This window comes from Lepidochelys kempii, chromosome 5 (assembly GCF_965140285.1).
Source record: "Lepidochelys kempii isolate rLepKem1 chromosome 5, rLepKem1.hap1, whole genome shotgun sequence".
Classification (NCBI taxonomy): domain Eukaryota; kingdom Metazoa; phylum Chordata; order Testudines; family Cheloniidae; genus Lepidochelys; species Lepidochelys kempii.
Window position 1 is genome coordinate 101,025,647 of NC_136384.1, and position 12,694 is coordinate 101,038,340.

At 45.0% G+C, this 12,694-nt stretch overlaps 1 protein-coding gene across 3 annotated transcripts in view; it reads left to right on the forward strand.

The window, feature by feature from the left end:
• Positions 1 to 12,694, forward strand: part of KANK1 (KN motif and ankyrin repeat domains 1) — a 170,750-nt gene that overhangs the window by 31,687 nt on the left and 126,369 nt on the right. For all 3 annotated transcript variants that reach the window (XM_073345218.2, XM_073345217.2, XM_073345219.2), the window contains exon 2: positions 9,337 to 9,471. The gene's annotated coding sequence lies outside the window, so the exon portion shown is untranslated. The remainder of the gene's footprint in view (positions 1 to 9,336; positions 9,472 to 12,694) is intronic.

Here is a 12,694-nt window from a genome sequence, read left to right on the forward strand (position 1 = left end):
AGGATGTGATTTTTTTTTTCTTGGCACTGTTTGTATTGTAATGAAACCAACTGCATATGCAACACTTTATTGTTCAGCCGTGTCCAGAAGATGGTGTGTAGAGCTCCCTTTTGCATTTCACACACGGGGAGAGCGCAAAAACGAAGGCTGGGATTTTCAAAGGAACTTGAGGGCGTTAAGTACACAAATCCCCTTGACTTTCAAGGTCTTAATGTCTTTCTCTCAAAATTCCAGACCAAATGTATTAGGTCACATACATCCCTGAGGTAACACCACTGACTTCCCTTGATTTACACCAGACATGAATTTAGCACACAGTTAGCTCTCCAAAGATGTGCTCCACCTTAGTTAAGCTTCAGCAGCCTAGAAGCTTATTTTTAGTGCACTTTTTTTTTAACACTTAAGAGACTCTCTAAACTGCTCCACTTACAAAGTTGACTGAAATTCAAGGTTATAAATGGACAATCTGGAATTTATGAGGCTAATAATAGTGCATGAACTCGCTATTTATTGCTGCTGCCTTGTGGTCTTGAGGCTTTTTCCATACTCCAATGTGACTGCAGCCAGTGTATTACAGATACTAAACAACTGCTTCTCATCAGAGCTGTTTGCAGTGTTCTAGCTGCATTGGTCTTAGGATATGAGAGAGACAAAGTAGGTGAGGTAATTTTTTTTTTTAACTGGGCTAAGTTCTGTTGGTGAAAGAGACATGCCTTTGAGCCCCACAGAGCTCTTCTTTAGGTCTGTGGAGCAAAAGAAGCATGTCTCTTTCACCAGCAGAAGTTAGTCCAATTAAAAAAAAAAATTACCTCACCTACCATGTCATGTTCAGCAGAGCAGCAGTCTGCCTGAAGGTTGCCCACCATAAGCGGGTGAGTAGCCATCTGATCTAGAAATGGAAAGAGCAGAATGAGCTATGGTTCCTCTCCCACCCCCAACCTGATCTCTCTGTTTTATTTTAAAAAAATAAAGGCTCTCGATCTGTCACCCTGAAATAGCAGTGAAGAAGTGATGGTGTGGACTGTACAGGCCTGACAATATCCCACCAGATCAGTCTACACTGTTATTTAGTGCAGGTATGCCTACCCAAGCTGCAGTCACACCTTCGATTGCAGTGTAAATCTACCCTTAGTGACAGTGTTGCGTGAGTGGCTGGTTGGAAGACTGATTGTTTTGGTTCCGTCCTACCTCCAGAGAAACTAGCAAGTATGCTATGAAGCTCAGTCTTAATTTCCAGGTAAGAATTCTGCTTAGCACAATGGTGAGATTGTCTTAATATGTAGCGCTGTAACAAAGTGATGTTTGCATGCTATTAGATATCATAAAAGCTCTATCTCAGGCTTAAATGCATAGATTATAGAAGGAGTGAAGTATTTTATAGCCTCTTTTTAAGGCAGCAAATTCCAGGATAGTGAGTTGTCAGACTGTCATTTCAATTTCGGTATTAATAGAAATGCCAAGTTAGTCCTTCTGATAATTAATAAAACCCTAGTTGCAGATTATTCTTTGTACAATCTATTGTTTTGACCCAAAAGTTGGAAATTTTTTTCAGGGGTAGAGGAAAAACAAAGGATAGTCGAAGTAAATCTTCTAATCCCATAAATATAAAGCTAGTTGAAGTTATGACATCAAAACTGAAAAAAAAGAGCTATGTTTTAAAAGGCTATCCACATATACCCGTACCATTTGCCTCTCCTCAACATGTTCATGCACCAACTTCCATTCAGTAATTGTATACAGATAAAATTTCCTACCCATCTTGAACGGTCATGTATTGAAAGCTTTTGCTTTTGTGAATCCTCCTCCTGTTTCATGAACTGATCCTCTGTGGATCTGAACCTCGGGCAAACTAACTATTTTAACAATAAATCACGTTTATTTATTAAATTTCTTGGTGCGGCAGTGACCAAGGACGCAGATGCCTGGTGAATTATATGGTTACATTCTTTTTGACACTCTTCAGAGATTTGCATTCAGATGTACTGGTATTTGGCAAACCATTTTGTGGTTGGTCTTCATAGCCCTCCCCTGGTGATATTATTGAGTCGATAAGAGGGGCGTTTATGTTGCCTGATAAGGGTGGTCCCTCTTTATATATAAGTAGTGTGGCTGCCTGGACTAGAAACGTAACTTAAGTGCCCTTTTCGGTTATTGTTACAGGGATCAGGAAGGTGGCTGACTATTGCTAACCATGTTCCAATGTTAATCCTAAACAAGGTGCAACTGTCCTTTCCCACTCTCTCTCAAACCTCTAAGTAAATGAACTGAAACTTGAGAACTGCCTCTTGTACCCAAGGTCCTACTTGAGTTTGTGTAACCCTTTTACCAGCTCCATTAGTCTTTGCTGCTAAAGTAACTCATGCATTAATTCATGTAGCTGAGCTGTGCAGAGGACGTCAGCTGCACAGCCTTGAGAGAGACCATAATTAAAGTCATGCAGTAATAAGATCTTCCAGGTAAAAGGTTTTCTCAATTTAAATAAGAGGATTTCTGTGGAAAGAAACCATATTTGCCACTAATATTGCTAACACAATATCTCCGTACAGCCAGTGACTACCCAGCATCTGAAATTGCCTGTTCACATGGGGCCCAGGCTTGTCACATACATTGGTGTAGTGTGGAGATAGTCACATTACCATTTTGCTTTGTTAGCCTCTTATAACCACTCTGCACTGGGGAAAACAACTCCCTGTTGTCTTCCACCTTGTGTAATGGGACCTCATGTGTCTGGTTGCAGGTTGTAATAAATACGTATGCAATAAAATTATTCTAACTTTGTACTACGCCACCCCACCGACAACTATTCTTGTTTTAATAGGTGGGTGAGTCAGAAACCAAACATGTTGTTCTTGATCCTGTGCATCCCGTCAAGTCACAAAAAGCTGAAAGTCCATTCGCATCTTGTGAAGAGCAATGATCTTTGTACCAAGAGGTAGCATCAGTGATGGCAGATAAGGTAGCCATGGCTTTAAGCAAAAAATATTTGCTTTGTCATTGAAACTTCAAAAAGAAACTTGTCAAGTTACTTTGACCCCAGTTCAATTTGCCTCTTAATAACTGAACACTTATGAAAAAGGGGCTCCACTGCACCTTTTATATGAAAGTCCTGGAAGGATTTTTTGGGATAACTTAAATAACTCTTCTCCTTCCCTGGTATTTAAGTGCCAATGTTAAGACCAGAACAAATGGATAGAAACTGGCCATCAATAAGCATAGGCTTGAAATTAGACAAAGGTTTCTAACCATCAGAGAAGTGAAGTTCTGGAACAGCCTTCTCGAGGAGCTGTTGAGTGTAAAATACCTAACCTGCGCTTGATCAGTTTAAGGAGGGGATGGTGTGACGAGACTGCCTAAAATGGCATGTGGCCCATCTGCGACTGCAAGTAGCAAAAATCCTCAATGGCTAGAGATGGTGCACTAGATAGGGAGGGGGCAAGCTCTGAGTTACTGCAGAGTGTTCTTTCCCAGGTGTCTGGTTGATGGGTCTTGCTGACCTGCTCAGGGTTGAACTGATTGCCATATTTGGGGTCAGGAAGGAATTTTTCCACTCAGGTCAGATTGGCAGAGACACTGATGGGGTTTTTGCCTTCCCCTGGATCATGGGGCATGGGTCACTTGCTGGTTTAAACTAGAATAAATGGGAGATTCTCTGTAACTTGAAGACTTAAAACAGGATTTGAGGACTTTGGTAGCTTAGCTGGAGGGTATAGGTGTGTTACAGGATGGGGTGGGTGAAGTTCTGTGGCCTGCGATGTGTGGGAGGTCAGACTAGAAGATCATGATAGCCCCTTCTGGCCTTACTTTATGTGTCTACGAGTTTTGTTTGTATCAAAATGGGCTTAAGATTGGAAAACTGGCTGTGTAAAAATGGCACATTAATCGACAGACATGCTTCCTCTGTATCTAGTATAGTATCTGGACTGTTTTGAGCATGTTTTTGTCTCTACAACTCTTTATTCCAGGTAGCTGCAGTGGCTCTGAAATGCTATGGTGGAGTGAACTAGGTTCTCCTCTGGTTTGTACATCACTAGTGGACTTGTTAACAAAGGTCTGATCGTAGATTCTGTCACTGGTAGTGAAGTAAGCCAGGCTGAGTGACAAAGCTGGCAGTTCAGAAGTAAAAAGATGACTTCTTTGACAAATTAACTTTGATGTGGAATTCTCTTCTGTGTAGATTTTTATAACACAGTAGTATCTGAGCACCTTTCAGTAGTACATTAAGGGACATGACTAATATCTGTCAGGTATGATTCATTCTCTCTCTCTCTTTCCCTCATCTTCTCCCCAGGGGGAGAATGGTGTGGGTTTTTTTTTTAAAATATGTATGCACTGTTTGTGTGTTAGAGAAGCCACAGTCCAAGGCGTGTGCCTTGCCCTTGTGATGAGGTTTGTGATGCTCCTTAGTTCCTGTGGGATTTTGCCTTGGACCAGCCCCTGAGAGAGCTCCATCTCTCACACCAACAAACTTTACCTCTATTTTAGAAAGTTCCACTGGGCCAGAGAAGCAGAGTTATGCATCATAGTCCTCATTGCAGAGCTTTAGGTGATCTCTTAGATATACTTTGCCCAGGCAATTGAGTGCTTAGAAGATAAGAACTAAAACCTGGAAAATTGACTTGATATTCTGTGGAAAGCCAGTATAGAGAGCAGAGGACAGGATGATCTCAGGACTAGAAATATAGAACTTCATAATGCCTCTTTCAGAATATAACCACCTTGTGTCATCTCACTTAGCTCGTCTAAATCACTGAATTTTTTACTTTTTATTTTATTTTTAAGAGGGAGAGAGAGTGACAGAGGAGGGGGATTTTTGAAAACACCCATAAAATCCTTTTGTAAGGGAAAGTAGTTAATGGAGCTACAAAATGCCATAGTTCTATAAACCTAAAATCATACAATGGCTTAGATAAAGTTTTGAATTGATGTTATAGTCAAGAGTAACAACACCAAAATAAGACCCCTTTCAAATGTGCTTGACTTGATTGGAAGTGTTTGACATACTTGAAAATGTGTATGGTACATTTTAAATAAAAATGCACAGACTTAAAACATGTTCAAATATAAGCCAACATTGGTGTAGAGAACCATAAAATGTTTTTTCTCTTTCTAAATATGATTAGAAAAATAAATATCTGTATTACCTCTGAGCTGAGAAGAAATGCCTTTTAAACCTCTGACGCTGAAAATGGAGTACTTCATCCAGTGTGTCCGTTAGCTCTTGTTACTAATAGATGTACTCCTACTGCTTTCCTTTGTATTTTGAAATCATTTAGAAGCTATCCTGAATACGTAAATGTTTAATGTAAACAAAGTTCATTATATCTGACAAATTTGAAATGTTTATCAAACCTGAGGGATTGGGGGAGGGAAAGAATCCGCATCTGTGTTTTATTTGTTTCCCAGCTTTGAAACAGTCTTGAAGTTGATTAAAGGCTTTACAGTCACACAAGGGTATAGCTTTGCAAATAGTTTATTTTTTGGTTTTAAACAAATAATGGGGCTACTTCTTGGTCTTTGTTAAATATTGGATCTCCTATATCTTACTAGAATGTGAGGAAAATCAAATGTTATTCTAAGGTATGAAAAGTTGCCTGTCATCATAGTTTTTTATTTATTTAAAGCAACGTTTGAGAGGAAAGAACAGTTTTGTAGGTTTTTAAATGTTTTATTATTTATTTTTTAAAGCAACCAGGCTGAAAACAATATGTGCATATTAACAAGAAAACAGCAATTGGGGCATCAGGACGTGACTTAATTTGAGTGCCCATTGATTGTGAAGAGTTTTTAATCTTGCTTGGACTAATTCCCATGTATTCCATGAAGGTTAGATCAGGTGGTTTAGCAATTAGCTAACAATGGCTTTGTGACATTCCACATGAAAGTATAAATATGTAGTTGATGATGATAAAGCCTTCAAAATTAAAACCCGGATACAAACAATGTTTCTTCCCCTCAAAATGTTACCCAAAACTCTTGCTTCGTTTTGCTTCGTCTTTTCTTCCCTCTCCTCCTCCGGCACCACCTGCCAAGTGCCCCTGAAGCTGTATCAGATATTCATTCTGCACCTGTATCAGATATTCACTCTGTACTCCTCACTTAGTCTGTCCTCAGTAGGAGCTCCAGAATGAAACTGACTACAACTTTGTCCATTTCACTCTGCTGTGGGGACTGGAATTGTGGGTGCCTAGAGCTGCACAGGTCTTTGTGTGACCCTCCCTTGCAGGACTGCACCACAGGCAATTTCAAAACTTCAGGGGAAGGTATAGGAGAACATTTTTGATCTCTTAAACTGTACATCAATTTTAACTCCACTCCTGTTCAGTATTAATGGAATAAAACCAGATATCTTAACCTTGGCTGAAAAGGTTACTTTAAAACAAAAAAAAGCTTACAATCCTAAGTGGAGGATTTATTTGTTCAAGGAGTTGAATTTTGTACTTGTAGCAGTGCATCGTTCCAGGATCATCCCCACTTCCTTTTGTCCCACAAATGATCTGTAATTGAATAACTGGTATTTGAACATAAATAAGACTATGTTTTAGTCACTGGTATTTTTAGTACAAGTCATGGAAAGGTCACTGGCTTTAAACAAAAATTCATGGGCCATGACCTGCCCATGACTTGTACTAAAAATACCCGTCCTGACTAAAACTTGGGTGAGGGGCTGCGCGGGTGAGCGTGCCACGGGTGCCTTGGGGGATGTGGCCCAGGACCCCCGCTGGTACCGGGGGGGGGCGGGCTAAGCTGCGGCCCGGGACCCCTGCTGGTGCTGGCGGGGGCGGGGTTGGTGGGGCTGGCAGGAGTGTCCTACCCGGCTCCGCGTCCCTGCAGCTCCTAGGCAGCGGAGGGAGGGCTAGGGGTTCCGCTGCTCCTGCCACAAGCGCCAGCTACTGCGGCTCCCATTGGCCGGGAACCGCAGTCAGTGGGAGCTGCGGGGGCGGGGCCTGCAGGCATGGGCAGCATGTGGCGTGGAGACAGCACCCCCCACGCGGGTCCCTCCGCCACCTAGGAGCTGCAGGGGGGGCATGCCAGTGGGAGCCAGGGAACCCCATATCCTGAGGTAAATGCCCCCCGCCCCTTGCCCTGAGCCCCCTTCCACACACCCAAACTGCTGCTGCTGGCCCAGAGGCTGCCTGGCTCGGGCAGCCCCTGAGCCAACACCAGCCGCTGCAAAAGTCATGGAGGTCACGGAATCCGTGACTTCCGTGACCTCCTTGACAGACTTGCAGCCTTAAACATAAGTGACCAAATTACTTTTAAAATCCTTACAGGGAGAGAGCTGTCCTACACACTAGGGCTCTGATGCTGCAGAGGCTTAGGCGTGTGCTTAACTTCAGACATTCTGAGTAGCTCTGTTGACTTGAATGGGAACTACTCATGGTGTGTGTCACAATTCAGAGCAGCTGCTCCTGTATTTCCCATTAAGGGTTCAGCCAGGGCACCCACTCTCAGACTTCTGGCATCTCCAGTTACCTGCTCTCTTGGGTGGAGACCTGCTTCTTTCTCTTTTCTGAATGGGTTATTTCCAGGCCTTCACTTGGTTATTCCCAGCAAAAGACTGCCTAAGCAGGCCTGCTTTGCTTCTCTCCTCAGACATGGTACACATTGTGATTGGCACAGTTAAGAACATTGGTCTGTCCTAGTATGGCCATTCTTATCATCCGTCTAGCACAGTATGCTGTCTTCTGACATTGGCCAATGCCAGATGCTTCAAAGGGAGTGAACAGAGCAGGGCAATTATCAAGTGATCTATCCCCTGTCATCTGGTCCCAGCATTTGACAGTCAGAGGTTTAGGGACACCCAGAGCATGGGGTTGCAGCCCTGACCATCTTGGCTAATAGTCCTTGTTGGACCTATCCTCCATGAACTTATCTAATTCTTTTTTGAACCCAGTTATGGTTTTGCCTTCACAACATCCCCTGGCAATGAGTTCCACAGGCTGACTGTGTAGTGCAAAGTAGTACTTCTTTTTTGTTTGTTTTAAACCTGCTGCCTATTAATTTTGTTGCATGACCCCAGGTTCCTGTGATATGTTACTACACAGCTGTTTCTAAGGTCTAGTCTACTGTAGAAAATTAGGTCGGTTTTAGTACGTCGGTCAGGGGTGTGAAAAATCCACCCCCTGAGTGGCATAGTTAAGCTGACTTAAGTCCCCATGTAGACAGTGCTAGGTCGGTGGAAGAATTCTTCCATCGACCTAGCTACTGCCTCTCGAAGAGGTGGATTACCTACACCGATGGGAAGCCCTACGTTAGCGTAGGTAATGCCTATGCTGAAGCGCTACAGGGGTGCAGCCGCAGTGGCACAGAGGTGCTGTTGTAGCGTTTTAAATGTAGAGACGCCTTAAGCAAGCAGATGTATTCTTACAGTGAAAGCATCCCGGAGCAAACATATTAAAAACATTAAAAGAACCTACACACCTGACAAAAGCTCTGATTGGCAATTAGTTCTTCAAACCCCACTCAGGCATGGTCCCTGAGGTCATAAATTCATCACAGCTGCAGCTCAGAACAAGCACTCAGTTTTGAGAGGCCTCTGTGGGCCAAAGTCCATCCAACCCTTCCCTGAGGATTGGGGCTTCCCTAGGACCAGAAGTCCATTTGCTGGAGTGGAAAGGAGGCCCTCAGCCAGTTTAAAGCAAGGCTATTTATCCAAAAATCCTTTCTATGTCTATTGGTCACTGGAGAATCCAATCTGAATTAGTATATGTGGACCTCTCCGTGTGTCTGTTCCTCTTGAGACATTATAATCTGAATGAATTTACCTACTAAACCCCTGCTGTTCTCCTATTTACCCTTCCCATGGAAATCATAATTAATAGTGTAACACTTCCACCTAATGCTTCTAAATTAATAATCTGGATTGACAAAACAGTAATTTGGGTCAAAGGATACTTTTAGTTTTCCCTAGGTTTTTATTCTTAATGTTGGAAGCATTGATTAATAATTGACACATATGGCATCCTTATAACTTTAGTACAAGCTCTGCTTTTTGTTTTGTTTATATTCATATTGGCTATTGCTTTAACTGAGGTGAGTTAAACTGGGAAACCATGTCCTTACACTCTTATCTTTGTTTGCAGAGATCCTGTAACCAAAAACCTCACAAGCTCCTTCTCACTGAATTTGCTCACTGTTTGTGAGCATGATCATGTTACTTGGTGACAGATGACTTTTAGCCTTTAAAAATAACCGATTGTTTTAAAAAATTTTAGGGTTGTCTAACAAATCTAAACTGTGAAATAATTAGATGATAAATGTATGGTATATTAAGTGCTCAATACTACTCTTGTGGATCATTAACAGATGCTTTGTTTTTTGCCTCCTTCCTTACAGAATGACTTTCAAGGATCTGGATGTACTGTTAGATGGTGAAGTGTTGCACTAGCTGAATCTCCTTTACTTTTATTTCTGATCCTAAAAAACGCCTGGAGGAAACTAGAGGATTGTGTTCGGTACAGATTTTTTGAGGTAAGATTTAAACCTCCATCCCTGTGGTATCAGACTAACACATTCCATATCACTCTTATTAGATCTTCAATGTCAGTTAAAGCATGGCTAGTTTCACTGAACTAATGAGGCTTTATTTATTTAGCATTTTTTTAGTGGAAAAACTAGGCTTCTTAATCACTAATTCTAGGCTCAGCACTTGTATAGTTCCTTCCATTAGAGTATCCCTAAGTGTTTGTGTGGGTTTTTTTTTTTAAGCCTCTGTCCCCTTGGGATGTTAAGTATGGGAGATAATATCACTGTTTATACAAGAAACTGAGGCATATAGAGGTTAAAGTGCAGTTCTGGTCTGAAAAGTGACTCCCTGTTCTCCAGTCTTTGAATAGAGCTGCTATTATTATAATATACTTGTATTACTGTACCACCTAAAGGCCAAATGAGAGTGGAGCCCGTTGGGGTAGGCACTGTACAAACAAGGTACATCTTCACTGCAGAGTTAACTTAGGTGATTGACGCCTGGGTTGACCTGGTTTGGGGGTGAATATCCAAAATGCAAAGCCGTATTTTGTATTTTGCAAAGCCATATGTGTTCTTGGTGCTGCAGTAAGTTGAGCTGCTCTATGCTCGTGAACTGTGGGAGAACCTGAGTGTGCTTCTGGGCGCGCAGGGGGATTGTGGGGAAAGCACTGGACTGTCGGCACTCGACTGGTTTAGTCTGTTCTCATTGCAAAGCAGGCAGGTTACCAGCCTGAGTAAAAGCATCACTCAGGCGTTAGCCTATAGCCCCAGCCAAGCCAGCTAGCCTAGGTGTAAAGCATGTACTATACCTGAGTGAGAGGTTTTTGTGTGTGGACGGAAGTTGGCTTAAGGGCAGTGATGAGCTGCCAAAATCTTAACAATGGGTTCCCTCCTCAGCCCACGAGAGGGTCGTTGCCCACCCCCGCCCCCCGGGACTCCTGCCCCATCTGCCCCACGTTCCTTGACGCCCCCCCCCCAGCCCCATCCACCCCCCTCCCCTGTCCCCTTACTGCTCCCAGAACCGGACAGGAGGGTCTCTTGGGCCACCGTATTGGGTGCCCACCCCAGCCCTAAGAGCCAGAGGCACCTGCTGGGGGGTGAGGTGGGGAGTCCCGGAGGTGCTTACCTGGGGCAGCTCCCAGGAAGCATCTGGCAGGTCCCTCTGGCTCCTAGGGGTGGGGGAAGCGTAGCTGGGGGGGAGCAGGGGGAGCGGCCGCTCCCGCACTGATCACATCAAAAGTGGCACCTTAGGCACCGACTCCATGGGTGCTCCAGCCCCGGAGCACCCACAGGGAGAATTTGGTGGGTGCAGAGCACCCACCCAGCAGCTCCCCACCCCGCGCCTGGCCCCAGCGCACCTCACCTCCGCTCCGCCTCCTCCCCTGAACACGCCGCCCCGCTCTGCTTCTCTGCCCCCTCCCCCCGGCTTCCCGCGAATCAGCTGTTCGGCGGGAAGCCAGGGAGGGCTGAGAAGCAGGCGGTGGCTTCCTGATCAGGCCAAGGGTGGCGGAGGTGAGCTGGGGAGAGGAGTGGTTCCCCTGTGCCCCCCCACGGGTTACCTGCTGCGGTGTGGGCAGCCCTCCTTGCACCTCCCCACCGCCCGAGCTCACCTCCACCTTCCTGGGCCTGAGCGGGAAGCCGCGGCCTGCTTCTCAGCCTGCCCCAGCTTCCCGCGTGAGCAGCTGATTCATGGGAAGCCTGTGGGGGTGGAGAAGCAGAGCAGGGCGGCGTGTTCAGGGGAGGAAGTGGGGGGCGGAGCGGAGGTGAGGTGAGCTGGGGCCGGGTGCGGGGCGGGGAGCTGCCGGTGGGTGCTCTGCACCCACCAAATTTTCCCCTTGGGTGCTGCAGGGCTGGAACACCCATGGAGTCAGCGCCTAAGGCGCCACTTTTGGCCAGTTAAATTTAGAAGCCCTTTTAGAACCAGTTGTCCCTCGTGGAACAACCGGTTCCAAAAGGGCTGCCAAATTTAACAACTGGTTCTAGCAAACTGGTGGGAACCGGCTCCAGCTCACCACTGCTTAAGGGCAATACTTTGCAGTGAAAACAAGCCCATAGAAACAGTCCCTGCCACGAAGAGCTTACAGACAAGACACAGGGTGGGGGAAAGGGATATAACATACAAGTGGCATGAATGGTATGATGGTCTGTAAACGTCATACTAGAGCTCCAACACACTCTGCTCTGAGAGACTAAGGTTGGGCCTGGGGAGACAGCCCAGTTTCCCATCTCTTTTTAAAACCAAGCCAAGGGCGTGTGAGGAAAAGAGGCAGGAGGTTAGCAAGCTCTGAGAGAGGGCAGGCAACATCATTGGGCTGGTTTCTGGTTTGACTGCTGGGCCTGCTGATTCTTCCCGCCAGCTATCTGTCTTGCTGTGTGTGTTCTTGTTTTTAGGAGTACAGTTTTGGTGGTGGGGGAGCAACATGGTACAAGAGCCATTCCTCTTCTCCTCCATGCCATAGACTCCCTAGATGGTGACGGTGGCTATGGTCTGAAACAGCAACTGATCTCAGGCCACTGTTTGCCCACCTTCCCAGAGACCCTTGAAGAAGAAACGGTTAGGATGAGAGTTGCTCACAACTTAAAACTAAACATGCCTCTTAAATCTGAAAGATGAGTTCTTGCGAACCCTGACAATTGGAGTTTGCTTACCACGTTTTAAAGTAACTAAGAAGAAATGAGCCACACCTGGTCATAGAGTAAAATCAGTCCAGATGCAGAGGTCCAGACAAGCCATCCATACTGCTTAGGCCCTGTGGTTTCTGTGCTTATCCTGAATTGCCAGCTGCAATGAGTACTGTTGGGATAATCAGGGGCTACTGAATCTAGTGGCCCAAAAACATCACAGGGGCAGCAGCCACTATACCAGCCCCCAAAACTAGTCACTCAGGGTGCGGGGAGGTGGTGGGGGGGAAGAGACTGTGCTGTAGCCATGAGGCCTGGTGTGCAAGTTTGGAGATGCGTGCAGGTTCCATTGGTTCTCTCCCTTTGGAGTTTATTGCACAGAGTTCAGTTCAGGGTTGGTGCAGTGAGAGGTGAACTTCATCCATGCTGAGCAACTGTGACATCCTCCGGAGATGAAAAGGAAACATTTGCCTGCATTGCCTGTATGCATATTAAACCGATGGATTTTCGGGTTGTAGGGATGTATAGGGTGTAGTCTGGGCTACTGATAATCCATGGAGTGCTTCCTTTAGATCTCTTACGATGTCTGGGTTACATAGTAATG